The sequence below is a fragment of the Dermochelys coriacea genome, chromosome 3 (genome assembly GCF_009764565.3).
Source record: "Dermochelys coriacea isolate rDerCor1 chromosome 3, rDerCor1.pri.v4, whole genome shotgun sequence".
Lineage (NCBI taxonomy): Eukaryota > Metazoa > Chordata > Testudines > Dermochelyidae > Dermochelys > Dermochelys coriacea.
In genome coordinates, this window is record NC_050070.1 from 45,753,889 (window position 1) to 45,768,703 (window position 14,815).

Below are 14,815 nucleotides of genomic sequence, written 5' to 3' on the forward strand. Positions count from 1 at the left end.
TCTCCATCTAGCTGGGAAATGGCTTGTACTGCCTCTGCTACACCCCATTTAGTAATATGGGAAGGATAAGGTGGGTTGCCAGCAACAAAGGCTACTAATATTTGTTCACATACATATAAAAGTATATATGTGAGTCGAGCAAAGATACTGACTGGTCCTGTATTTTTACTCAGCCCATCAATAATGTTATTTTCTGTCTACAGATTTCTGACATCCCATGGTGTGGTCTCCAGCTATTAAGGCAATATGCTCTTACATCTAGTATTTCAAAACAGTTGGCCCTCAAGGCTTCATGTGCTAATTAAGCAGTTAGGGACAATAGTAAATGTAGTCCACATGCTGAAGGGACATGTGGTTTTCAAGTTTACTTATACATCAGTAGCACCCAGACAGGGGCCATCCCCCAGTGCGCTTTCCAGCTGAATTAAGACAAGATGTGATAAATGGGTGTAACAAACAGAGGGAGGACAGTTATAACAATGATAATGAACATATTGTTGCATGTGCCTATAAATGTATCATTATGGGTAGGATCAATGACACCCACATTCAATATCAAAGGAAATCTATGCTTTTCAGCATTTAGTCCACAAAAAGACTATCAAGAAAGGAACAAGAACCTGGATTTTTATAGTGCCTGGAAGCTTGTACTTAATGCTTTACCACAGGGGGCAAAGACTGAATCTCAACTGGTTGACCTGATAGGTAAACTCAGACGTCTTAGAGAAAGTTCTCCGGTTGTCCAGAGTTTGCTGCAAAGTGCTTTTTTCCCCTATGTCTGACAGATCTAATAGAGAATAAAATAAATTAGTGCTCCCACTTTGTTACACAGTCAGCATACTTTGTATCCATTAGAGCAGTGTTTCTCAAACTGTGGTTTGCAGACCCCTGGGAATCCGCTTCTCTGTCCTCCCTCAACTACTCCTCCCAGCACCTCCTGCACAGCAGGGAACAGCTGTTCAGCAGCATGCAGGAGGCGCTGGGCTGGAGGGGAAGGAGCAGAGGGAGGGGTGGAAAGAGGCAGCGAAGAGGAGGCAGAGGGGTGGAGCAGGGACAGGAAGAGGTGGGGTGGGGACAGGGACTGGGGCTGAGTGTGGGGCGTGGAGGTCCATGAAAAATTTTAAATCAAAATGGGTGTCCTTGGGTTGCTAATGTTTGTGAACCACTGCTTTAGAGTGTAGAGATAGTGTGTTTTAATGGCTAGAGCACAGGACTCAACTTTAGGGCCCAAATCCATAAGTGTTTGGGTGCCTAATCCCCAAATTTAGGCACCTAAATCCCATTTTTAGGCACCACTGCACTTCATTGTAGAGTCATTCATGATGGTTCAATTAATATTTAGTTTAAGTGGAACAATTTTGATAGGAGAGATTGAAGAAACCCACGGTAGAATAATTCATAGTCCAGTGGCTAGAGAATTCACCTGAGAGGTGGCAGATCCCTGTTGAAAGGATAGCTTCTCCTTATCAGGTGGAAGGGGGGCTTGAACTGAGTCTCCCACATCCCAGGTGAGTGCACTAACCACTGGACTTCCTGCATCAGCCTGGCCCTAGCTGTTGTAGATATGGCTAGCCTACTAGTTCACGCACTACACAAAATTTAGGCAGAGAAGTGTCCATCTTCCCCCACTTCATGGATCACTAGTTCAGACTTAAGTATCTCTCTTCATGTCAGAAGTGGGAGTTAGGGCACATCCCTTTTGTGCACATTTCCCTGTGGCTGCCTGCGGCTTAGCATACTGGCTTTGAGGCTTGCATTCTGAGGTCCCTACCTCAGGCTTTGTGGATTGCAGTGGTGTTCCTGTGATTTTTCTAGGTACCTAGCTGGCATTGCAATGCTCTGCATCACAACACCTAAGGCCTTTTATGGATTCAGGCCTAGGTACTTACTGTTGGGAAGTAATGTGATATGAATTAGGCCAGTGCGGAGCTCTTCTGAAGATCCCATCCTTAACTTTTGTCTCAGTTTCTCCATTTGTAAAATATGCAATGTTACCCTGCTTCAATGGATGGTGGAAGGGTTAATTAGTTAATATATGAGTAGTGCTTTGTGAAATGTTAAGCATTAAGTGTTACTTCCTTTACATAAAATTACACTTATTGCAAAAGCTAATTCAACTATTATGTACCAATCAAATTTATTGCATTAAAAGGCAAAAGCTTTCTGAAATTGGATGCACCATAGATCCGGTATTGTGTCAATTTAAAAAAAAAAATCAATATGAAAACATTTTAAAGGGAGCATTGTCAAGTCTACTTAGGCCCACTTTCAAATTTTAAAAGCAAGCAACAGAATAGGAATAGAAATGGATACACAATTTAAAAAAAAAAAAAGTTTCAGTGGAATCAGTTTTGATAAAAAACAAAACAAAACAACCCCCACCAAAAATATTCCCCTGCAACGCATGTAACTACAACATTTGCAACAGCTCACCAGTGCAAGAGAACATGAAAATGATTAAACTGACTAAACAAAAGTAAAACTGACCAGACTATTTATTTTCATTGCCCAAGTGGAGAAAAAAAAATACAAAAACCAACCCTAAAAACTGGTGAGCAGTAAGATTTTTGAAATTAGGTCTACTTTAATAAGGTTGTTAATGCATGTAATTAAATGTGAATTTTAACTTGGTAGTACATTCCAGGTTCCATTTAATTCTGAATGGCAGCTTTGCTGCCTCGGGATAAATCTGGCTGCTTTTCAAGGTAAAATAACCTCTTACACAATAGTTGACCTAAAAGAAATAGAGCAGTTAATGCTATGCTGTAAACTTCTATCTTGTTGGGAATTAGCCATGGGGCTGTTATGTAGCCCCTAATTGAGCCTTTAAAATCAATTCAAAATTGCTAGTCCATCCTGAGGAATAGCAATTCTGTTGCTTCAGCTGGGAGAGAAAAGCTGGAAGCTACCATTAAATGGAGTCTTTGGACATGAATAAATAAATGTTGCTGGTTTTGTACGATTTAGCCCAAGATAGTTTTAGATGTCTAGGTTGTTTGAAATTCCTTTAGGAACCCTTTACCCTAACCCATACACACAGTCAGAAAAGGTTTAAATGTGTTCTTTAAAAGGGACACTGTCAAAAGGGTAACCAGCTATATTTCAAGGAAATAAAGGACAAAGCTTAGTGTTCCTTAAAACTATTACACAGTATTTATAGCAAAAAATCACAAATTGAAAGATAATTGCATTTGAAAACATACTTTTCACCTACTCACATGCATCAAGCCTTAAAAGATATAGGTCATGGGACATTGTGTATTTGAAAAGAAGGGTGATTTTGTGGTTAAGTTGCTGGACTGGGAATCTGGAGGCAGCTCTGCCATAGACTTTTTGTGTGACATTGGGCACACCATTTAATCTTCCTGCCTCACTATTCCATTCTCAAATGAAGATAATACTTCTCTACCACACACAGGTGTTCTGCAACTCAGTTCAATCATGGGAAGTATTCAGATACAGGAGCGAGGGGGACCTCGATGGAAAATAAGAGCAGTTACCCTACTATCTAGTTAAATACAACCTAATAGAAATGTTTCCATCCATATATTGTTTTTAAACAACTAAACATCCCCTTTGATTGTTTACAGCCCAAACATTACATACTGAGGACCTGAGAGCGAGACTGTCTTCCTTGATATTGGATTGGCCAAGCTGAGAGAAGTGCAGAAAGTGAACAGCCAGCATCAATACTGACAAAGTTTACATTTATTTATTTTTAATAATGAGTTTATTGGCAAAGAAATTTGTTTACAATACACAACTTTTAAATTGGCATTGTCCTGTTTTAATCATCTGCTGCAGTCCAGTAGTGGACATTGCTTTCTGAGCTGTTTTCTGACCTGAGCCATTGCAAACGGAGCATATGGTTTTGCTGCCACTAGGTGGCACCACAAACTTTGAAATTCTGTTTTGTACAGTACTTGATAAAGTCTAGTTTCAGAGTAGCAGCCGTGTTAGTCTGTATTCGCAAAAAGAAAAGGAGTACCCGTGGCACCTTAGAGACTAACAAATTTATTAGAGCATAAGCTTTCGTGAGCTACAGCTCACTTCATCGGATGCATTTGGTGGAAAAAGCAGAGGAGAGATTTATATATACACACACACACACACACACACACACAGAGAGAGCATGTTTCATGTTCTGTGTGTGTGTGTGTGTGTGTGTGTGTGTGTGTATAAATCTCTCCTCTGCTTTTTCCACCAAATGCATCCGATGAAGTGAGCTGTAGGTCACGAAAGCTTATGCTCTAATAAATTTGTTAGTCTCTAAGGTGCCACGGGTACTCCTTTTCTTTTTGATAAAGTCTAAATATACATTGGTTCATGCCTCCCTCCTTTGAAAATAAGTGAATGTTCCACTAATAGTGATATCACAGAGCAAGTTATGGCTTAGTGTCTGATCTAACCCTAGGCAAGTGCCAAGTGTCCAGATGGAGAGCAAAATGCATCGCTAGGGTACTCATGGTGTTGCAACCCCTTCAGCCCAAAACTACACCTTCCCTACTTATCATTCCTCCTTAGTGCAGTGGAATACATATAAAATGCTGGAACTCCCTGCAGCTGCCAGAATTCTCCCTCTTCTAACTATATTAATAGAGCTCCCAGCCCAGACATCTGGTTGTCAAGTCCTTCCCCTGAAAGTCCGCTAAGCCAGTTACAGAAATCACTAAGGTCTCCACACTTTACTTTGCATATGATGCAACAAAATTTTGGGTCAGTCCAACACAGTCTTAATGCACAATTCTCCCTTTGCATTAATATAAAGTAAGAGAAACTGCCATTGAAGGCAGTGGGGTTACACCATTGTCAAACTGTGTGAGAGAGAGGCAAATCGGGTCCAATATGCACAGTTAGGCAGAGATACTAGAGCTGCTGAGAAACTAGAATACAAAGGAGCAAATAAACAGAAATCCCTAATTGCAAAAAACAGCAAACATTTTTTTAAAAGTTAAAGGATGAGGTTGGGGGTGGCGGGGCACTAGGCCACCAACAGTGTCTACATTAGACTTTTTCAGACACATAATTCCCACTTTTTCACCAGTGGTAGAACGTGGGTTAAAGCCCAGAGTAGACTTAATAGGTTTAAGGATTAGTATATAATATTGTTCTAGCCATGTTGGTCCCAGGATATTATATTAATAGCAAGAGCTCCCAGCCCACACACTTGGATGTCAAGTCCTTCCCCCAGAAATCAACCTGCATAACACTTTCAAAAGATAAGTCTGGGAGCTTAAATTCATTATTTTGCTAGAAACTAAAAATCATGGCCTGAATAGAGACACTGGATTTATGGCTTATTACAACAATCTGTAACCCACTAACAACTCCCCTACTCAGGTGCCTCCTCCCATCCCCTGCTCCCTTTCCCCCCCCATGACTGGAGGGGTGTAAAGGGCCACTTCACCTTGAATGTTCCCTTAAAATATGTGTTAACTACTTACGCTAATCAATCTCTTCCACCTTGTATTTAGATATGACACTCTGAGTAGGTTTCCCATACAGAACAAGAGCTCTGTGTAGCTCAAACACTTGTCTCTCTCACCAACAGAAGTTAGTCCAATAAGAGCTATTACCTCACCCATCGTGTCTCTCTTAAGAATTGGTACACATTGCTGGGGCAATTAGTTATCAGGCTGATTGTTCCCTAAAGCTTTTCCATTTTCTTAATTTAGTTATGAGTATTCTCCCATAAAAAGCTCAGATGACTGCCCCCACAATCCGTGAACACCCAAGGCAGAGTTACCATCTGTCCCCCTATCTTCACAGCTGTCCCATTCCTCAGATGCCTATCTCACTTTGAATCATAGAAATGTGGGGCTAAAAAGGACCTTGAGAGGTCATCTAGGCCAGCCACCAGCACTGGGGTAGGACCAAGTATACCTAGACCATATCTGGCAGGTGTTTGGCTAGCCTGTTCTTAGAACCTCCAATGATGGAGATTCCACAACTCACTTGGAAATCTATTCCAGTGCTTCCTATTTTCAATAGATATGGAAAACAAGTGATCACTGTCCTCATTATAATAATACTTCCCATATCTGAAGACTGTTCTCAGGTTTCCCTCCTCATTCTTCTTTTTCCAAGTTTTTTTAAACCTTTCCTTCTGGGTCAGGTATTCTAAACCCTTTTTCATTTTTGTAGCTCTCCTCTGTGTCCAATTCGGTCACGTCATTCTCAAAATATGGCACCCAGAACTGGACTCAGTATTCCAGCATCTGCTATGCCTAGCCTGCAGTTCAAATTAATTAAAAGATCCCAAATTTATTTTGGGCAATGCAGCATCAGCACTATACAATGTCAATGCATGAAAACATAAACATTATGAATATTGGTGGGTTGGATTTACATCCCCTTCAACCTCAAAATTTAATATTGTACAGGTGGGAGGGTCCAAGATCCTAAACCTGTTGTTAGTTGCTCCTATTAGTAACTGAGAGTGTCTAAACAGGTACAGGTTTGCTGGAGAGTTAATGTTAAGAGCATTAAGTTAAAGATATATTTCATTTTCCAGCAAAAATTGTCAGGACTGACTAGAAAACAAAAATTTTGTTTTGTAAAAAAAATAAAAATAAAAAAAAATTGAGCGTTCAAGATTTTATTTTGATCCACAATGGAATGAATATTACACTTTTTGACTTAGCCCAGAATAGTCATTTGGCTGATGGTTATAGCACTCAGGCAGAACAGGACTTCAGTGTGGGTCTCCCACATCCTAGATGAGTTTTCTGACTACTGAGCTTTTGGCTATTCCGGGGTGGTCGGTCAGTCAGTCGGTCTCTCCCCTGACCTGCCCTCTTTCCCTCTCTTCCAGAAATTCTACTCTGGACCTGAGAAACCTTCCCCACAAAATTGTCATCAAAACCACTATGTGAAAAGCGTCAGTTTCGATGAACTAGCATTATGAGATGAAAAAAATCATTTCATTGAAAAATTCCTGACCAGCTCTACTGAAAATAACAGTGGGAAGGTTGTTCTTTTAACTGTCTGTATAATATGAATAAAAAGTTGCCAAAAAGTGAAGTTCAATCTGAAACTAGTTTCCTTTTGTAGTGTGGCCTTTTAAAGTTAGATTAAAAAAATCTTGAAAAACCTGAAAAACTACAGAAAATATGAAGACAAGATGAATGTTTGTCTGGGTATGTAACTATACAGGGAGGTTCTGAATCAGGTTTTACTTCTTTGTTTTCAAGGGGCTCTAATTAAGAGGTCTTTTATGGTAGCAAGATCATACACTGGACAGTAAATGTATACGATTACCACACTTCACTAGTGTAAAATTTCATCTTAAGGGCACTATTTGTGCTAATCAGTTTGTGATCTTTGAGCTTTGGAAACCAACATTTCTGATTATTTTACATTAAGAATGTGTCTTGCTCTGCTGCTCCATGAGGCCTTGAAGATCTCTTTGCATTAGACAAATATAAATTAATTAAACTTCACAGCACCCAGAAGTGGGAAGAAAGTATTATCAGTCCCGTTTTACCGACAAGAAACCAGAGGCACATGCTGGGATTTTCAGAAGAGCTTAAGGAAGTTAGGTGCCAACCCCTCTTAGCTTCCATGGGGATTTGTGCTCCTACATCACTTGGGCACTTTGCAAAATTCTACCCACAGAAAGGCTAAGTGACTTTCTAAGGAACCTGCTTCTCGACTAGGCTTCAAGTTCAAGGGTACTGGTATTTTGCAGTTATATGATTGCAGAATGTTGTCACAAAACTGAGATACTGTCCCAGGATTCTGACAATATTTCCCTCTGAGCGTTCTCTAGAAATCTCCATTCACCTTTAAGTGCAAGAGAAGACTAGTTGGCACATAGCATAAGCACAATCATTAAGGGATGGGAGACTGTTTTGAGGAAAAACTACAAAAATGTATGACTTGTCTGAAGGACAACTGAATATTGAGATCAGTCTAGAGTCCACCCTGACATGGTCCTCTCTTAAGTTGCCTTGCTAGTGCAAGTGAAATGTCATCAAATTGCACTTGCCACCAGATTGGTTGTTATTTGCGGATATTTCTTTTTTATTTCCTAACCATGTTTTACATCAGCTAACTAGGAGTTTGCGTCAGTTGTTATGGTAAAGTTAACCTCTGCATGACTGAGATTGAGAAAAGTAGGTCACTTGGTGCAACCATGCTGGGGATGTTACATTCAGTTCTGGGCACTGTATTCCCAGAAAGATTACCACAATCAGGAAAGTAGTTAGAGGACAATAGCAAAATGTCCAGGGGGCTGGAGGAAATGAGTTATAATATGCATTCACTTACAAGAAACACTGGAGTTAAGATCACTGCTGCTCAGTACTGTCTACTCCTCCCCACCTCCTTCTGGAAGGAACAACTTCAAACCCCCAAATGTTAGGAAACCATAAAGTTCCAGAACACTAGAAGAAAGCTAATGTTGTGCCAATATTTAAAAAGGGTAAACAGGCTGACCTGGGTAATTATAGACCTGTCAGTCTAACATTGATCCCATGCAAGATAATGGAGCAACTGATTCAGGACTAGATTAATAAAGAATTAAAAGATGGTAATGTAATTAATGCTAATCTGCATGGGTTTATGGAAAATGGATCTTGTCAAACTAACTTGATATCTTTTTTGCTTAGAGTACAAGTTTGGTTGATAAAGGGCATCGTGTTGACATAATATACTTAGATTTCTGTTAGGCATTTGACTTTGAACCACATGACATTTTGATTAAAAAACTAGAAAGATATAAAATTAACATAGCACACATTAAAGGGATTGAAAGCTGGCTAATAGGTCTCAAAAATGTAACTGTAAATGGGGGATCATCATTGACCCCAAGGGGGTCCTGCAGAGATCAGTTCATAGCCCTACACTGTTTAACATTTTTAGCAATGACCTGGAAGAAAACATAAAATCATCACTGATAAACTGTGCAGGTGATACAAAAACAGGGAGGGATAAATAAGGAAGTGGACAGGTCCCTGATACAGAGCAGCCTGGATCAGTAGGTGCAAGCAAACAATATGCATTTTAATATGGGTAACTAAACAAACAGAGAAAATTGGCTATACTTACAGGTTGGAGGTTCTATCCCAAGAAACAGTGAGGCTGAAAAAGATTTGGGGGTCATGGTGGATAATCAGCTGAACATGAGTTCCTGGTGCAACAGTGATAGAGTGTACCAGGCCTTTCTAGCTCCCTGATAGAGGCCCCATTGTTCTGCTACATTCCACCTCAGGAAGCGGCAAGGTAGTAGCAAAAGAGCAGTAAAGTTGGATCTTCTAGGCCTGCCTAGAGAAGCCTCACTAGAGCAACCATTTTAGAAGCTAGACCTGGTCCTCTAAGGGCCAGAAGGGCTAGCAACAGCCAATCAGAGCCCAGCAGGCTCAAATAAAAGTAGCTGCAGGAGCTTAGCAGGTCAGTTCCTACCTGGGACTGGAGGAATGAAGAAGGGTACCCCTCTCTAGCCTAGCACTAGAGAAGAATTTAGGGGCTTAAGCCAGGACTACAAATAAGGGCCTTGGTAGGAAGGAGCCCAGGGAAATTGCAGTGATGGGTGGGACTAAGCAGTATATGGCTACTGTGTGCAGGGTCCCTGGGTTGGAACCTGGCATAGTGTGTGGGTTTGGGTTTCCCCCACAGGTAAAGTGGTATAAACCCCAAAAGGGGACAGGGCTTATCTGGGAACCTGAACAAAGTGCTGAATTTTAAGGGCCCAGAGCTGGGGCTGAAGATGTTAGCAATGTAAAATAGCCCCTTTAGTTATTGTGCTTTTTGGTACCCCCCGAGAGAGTTCATTCAGCCTTGGTGACATTGCTTTAGGATCAAGCCACTGAAGACCTGCCAAGGTCATCCTTCAGGGGGGAACCAGGGGTGAGAAAAGGACTATAATACTGCACCTCATTGCTTGGAGGTGCTTAAGAGGGTGAGTGCCCTGTTACAGCAATGCTGTGGCCAAAAGCACTAATTCAATTCTTGGATTCATAAAAGGGGGAATCTCAAGTAGGTATAGAGGGGTTATGTTAATCTGTAGTTGGTATGGCTGCTGTTAGAATATTGTGTCCAGTTCTGGTGTCCAAAGTTCAAGAAGGATGTTGATAAATTGGAGAGGGTTCAGAGAATGATTGATTAAAGGATTAGAAAACATGGCTTAGTGATCATCTTCTCTTTGAGTCTGTAATCAAGCCACCCTTTAATCTGTAAGTGCCTACATGGGGAACAATGAGTGAAGACTCCTTTATCAAATCTAGCAGAGAATAGTATAACCTGATCCAGTGATGAAATTTGAAACTAGATTAATTCAGACTGTAAATAAGGTGAACGTTTTTAACAGTGAATGTAATTAACCACTGGAACAATTTAGCAAGAGTTGTGGTGGATTCTTCATCACAGACCATTTTAAAACCAAGATTGGATATTTTTCTGAAAGATCTCCTTTTGAAATTATTTGGGGGGAGTTCTATGGTCTGTGATATACAGGTGGTCAGACTAGATGATCACAATGTTCCCTTCTGGCCTTGGGATCTAGGAACATCTTTCCCCAAAGCTCCAGGAAGAATGTTAGTGTGACAGAAAAGGCCAGATTACACACTAGAAAAAGCTCTAGTAAGGTGCTGCTTCACACACAACACAATCTTCACTCTGATTGTACAGAAATGGCAATAGAAATATTCTCCACTCCCAAAAGACTGATACAAGATGCTGGCATTCCACCTGGGAGAGAGCAGGGTTAGGGTAAAGGTTGGGTTGTGTGTGAAACAACACTTAACTGGGCAGACTTGGTTTTGGATTTTTATTTGTAGCACTAACATTTTTTGGGGAGAGGGAGACCTTAACTCAGCTTCACCTGGTTTTCTAACATTTAGGGGTTTGAAATCCTATGTACCAGAAAGGTTCAAGAAGACAGTTGTATGGCAGCAACTTTAACACTACCTGGATTAAGGTTTTCTATGTGTGCTCAGTATGTTTTGTATGTTTAGCTGAAGGCTGTTTTATGACTCAGGACCCCTCTGTTAAAGTAGCAACAAGCCTACTGTTAATTAAAATGCTTTAAAATCAAAACAAAAAAGCAGAACTTAGCTCACATCAGCTGGGCAAGTCTCTGGCTTTCCTGTCTCCTCCAAGGGTGTGTTGCCTTTCCTGTGTCCTAATCCACACAGCCAGGCTGCTAAGGAGCAGCTTTCTCACAGCTAATTAAGCTTCTTAAAAATTAGCTTCAGCTAAGTTTTACTTTTTGTTTAATTCTCTGCAATTTTAGATGTAGCCCCTAGAGGTGTGTGGGAGATTTTATTATTTTTTTTTTTTAATATCATACTTCAGTTAGCTGTTTCAGCATGCTCTGCTAGGGCTTGCAAACCCCACACCAGCAGGGAACCAATGTGCATCCCCTGTGCATGGCCCACACTTCTCTGCAGATCTTTGCAACTTGACCTGGCTCCTGCATTCATGTGCTGAATACCTTGAATGATGTTGGCTGAACAAATGGACTCTGCAGAGAGAGAGAGAGAGAGAGAGTGTCATCATTTGGACCCACAAAATATTCCTCCAGCCTGGGACAAGCAGGTCAGTTCTGCTACTCTTCGTGTCCTCACCTCCCTGCTGACATTAGCTCCTGAAGGGAGGGGCCTGGAGCTTCCATTCCTCCAGAGACATCTCCTGCCAGACAGGACACAGGTGGGGGTGCTGAGGTGACAGAGATACTGTGGTGATGAAGTGCAGAGGTATCAGCAGCATCTACTTTGGGGAAAATGAGGCAAGTCAAAATGAGGTGGGAGGCCGTGCTGAAGTGTACATAGCTGGGAATGTGTAACAGAATGATATGGCCAGCACCTTTGCTGCTGTAAGTTGGCATAACTCCATTGACTTGCTTTTTTTTATACCCATTTAAAACAGGCCCTGATTATTCATCCCAGGTTTCACACCATATGTGCCCATACACTCTCACTGTCTTTCTAGCCTTCATCTACACCTGCCATTGAAGACTTACCCATACCTAATCTCAGAGTTCAGTGATCCCCCAACCAATCTCTCCCTGTCTCCTGCTTCTTCTCTACCGAGTGTCCTCCACCCTTCTTCTCAGCCCTCCACCCACCCCCTTTCCCTCATCAAACAGCCATCAGGGGGTGTTGCCATCAGAGACGTCCTGAGGCAATGGGTGTGTAATGACCATTGCACTCAGTGCTGCTTCTGCTGATCTCAGTTGGGGAGTTTTTACCTCCCAGGGAACCAGGCTCCTCTAGCCACAGAAGATAGTTACTGGGATTCTAGCCTCACATGGTTCCTTGGCCTAGAGTTCTTCCTCCACCCTTCCCCTGACCTTAATGTGTCTGGGGTTTGAGCAATGGGGATAGGATAAATATATAAGCCTTTAAAATAATTTTAATGACACACTATTGTAAATTAATAGACATTTGTTAAGTCACAGCTGTTCACACATAGCAGCTGTTTTCTTAATGTGCCTGGGGAATACCTGAATAAGCATATGACAGCAGGAGCCAACAAAGCTGCCTCTATCTCCACAAATACCAGGGAGAACTTGCAGAGTTGGTGAGAGAAACACTTGAACATTTCTTAATGGCATGCACATTTACAGTATTTGTTGTGGAGTCACACAAGATCAGCAGTTCACTGGACGGTGTTTCTGGCCTCATCCACCACTTCAGCGTTGACATGGTACTGGTCTTCATGCATGTGGAATCTGAGGAACCTACTCTTCAGTGCAAATGTATTGCAAACTTTCATGACCTAGTGGGATTGGCTTTTCTAACATTTTTAGTCAAAATAAAAAAAGTTAGGGCAGTGAGAAGAAATGCCTAGTGGTACAGGTAACTTTATTTATCCCTAGTTGTCTTCAGAGAAACAAGTACATTGGGCAAGCCTCAGCTACACCAGACTTAAAAATGTTGTTTATGATACAATTATCAAGTAATACACATAGTGGTGAGTTTGGCTTATAATGTAATTGGTTCTGAGCAATGAAAACCAGGCTTACCTAAAACAAACACTTCAAACTCTTTAATACAGTATAACCATTTTTTCCCTCATTTGGTAATAAATGAAGCAATGAAACCCCCATTCCTTTATATTTAGTGCAGAAAATGCAATTTAGGACACTTACTGACTTAATCTGTCCCTTGCCGTAACTATGGAGTATTGATGTTACACAATGGTTATGGAAGAGTTGCCAATATTCATCATATCACACATAGTTCTATAAAGAGATGCCACAGGCAATGGCACCTGCACTGTCATGAGGTAAAGGGGTCTGCTTGCATCTTCCTGACCAATCAACTATTTGAATGAGTAGATTTGATAATTCAATGTCTCTTTCTGCATTGTATTTGGGGTCTGCAGCAGTTCTTGAAATTCTGTAGAATTAACCAGCTGCTTAAGTGCTTTCCTGATTCAGGGCTAGAGTGCTAAGCACCTTGCAAGATCAGACTCTTAATCACTGAGAATGTTCTTAGGTGATGCAATAAAAGCCCATCTCTACTTTGCTTCAAATGATTATTATACTTACAGACTTTCCAGTCCTTTCCACTTAAAAAAAAACACTATGCAATCTTCCCCTCCACATTCCAGTCACCATCCTCCCACCACGAAGAACTAGCTGGTATTCCTTTTGGAGCCAGTCGCTTTCACTTCCAAAACACACCACGTGGGTCACTTTAAACTTTGCTTACAGTCAAAAGTGAAATACATTTGATGGTCCTATCCTGATCCCCTGTGCACAATTACCTAAAAGACATACCACCATGTGAACTGATGGTTAGCACAATTTGCAGGCAAAATGGAAGTAGCCAGGCTCTCAAAGGCTATGATGAATAAAATGCTTTGATCAAGCTACATGATAGAGCAGTGGTTCTCAAACTTCATTGTACTGTGACCCCCTTCTGACGACAAAGATTACTATATGACCCCAGTGGGGAAAGGGAGAGCCTGTGGCCCCCTGCTCCAGCTTGAAGCCCCCAGGCTTTTGCTAGGGCTTGGGGCTCAAGCAGATCTCCCACAACTCACAGTTTGAGAACTGTAGTGACAGAGTACACCTGGTGCTGTTAGACTCCCTTTCATCAGCAGCAAATTGATACATACTTTTTTTTCTTTCCAAAAATTTCAGAAATACATTTAGGACCAAATTTTAAAAGCAGCCTATAACTTTTCCCTAGAATCTAACTGCAGTTTGCAGCCTCACTGGCTATTCCACAGGGTGATATTTATGAATCCAATCACCTGATTGCATCCAGCTGCATTAGCAATTGTTTTCAGGTGCAAAATAGATATCAGGTTAAGGATGGTATAGTTGTTAAAGCATTAGCTTAGGACCTGGGAGTCACAGCCCTCTTTTGCCACAGACTTTCTGTGTGATGTTGGGTAAATCACTTAGGTCTGGACTCATGAAGGGACTTAGGTGCCCAAACTCCAGATTTAGGCACCCAAGTCCCAGTTTTAGGCTCGAATAGGAGCCACAAAACCCCCTGCTCAGCTGCTGCCTAGCTCTGTATGAGCCTAAACTCACTTGGAACCTAAATTTTGGTTGTAAAAGTCCCTCAGGTTCCTACATATCTGCCTCTGGGCATGCTCTTTGCTGCCTCACTCTAGGATGCCTATCTCACACCTAAGGCCCAATAGGGTCTTCAAACCTGCTTATCATGTTTCATGGCCTGATCTGGTAGGTGTGTTTGCTGGGCCAGGGAGAGAGAGTGAGAATGATTCTGTAGCCTGGTAGTTAGGGCACTATCTGAGAGCGTGGAGAGCCAGGGTCCAGTGCCCCTGCTCCAATGACTATTTAATAACATATCCAGCTTTCACAGGAAAGATTGAAGGAGCACCACATCAGCAT

The 14,815-nt window shown here is 41.5% G+C and overlaps 1 long non-coding RNA gene across 2 annotated transcripts; it reads right to left on the reverse strand.

Annotated features, from left to right (window-relative positions):
- Positions 1–1,547: 1,547 nt before the first annotated feature.
- Positions 1,548–14,227, reverse strand: LOC122459255. Of its 2 annotated transcripts, none has more exons than XR_006279801.1 (3): positions 13,993–14,227; positions 11,568–11,709; positions 1,548–3,475 (listed from the first exon to the last, which is right to left on the reverse strand). It is a non-coding gene; the product is annotated as an uncharacterized LOC122459255 (long non-coding RNA). The 2 variants fall into 2 exon arrangements; XR_006279800.1 differs by having other exon boundaries at positions 11,568–11,712.
- Between the last annotated feature and the right edge of the window lie 588 nt (positions 14,228–14,815).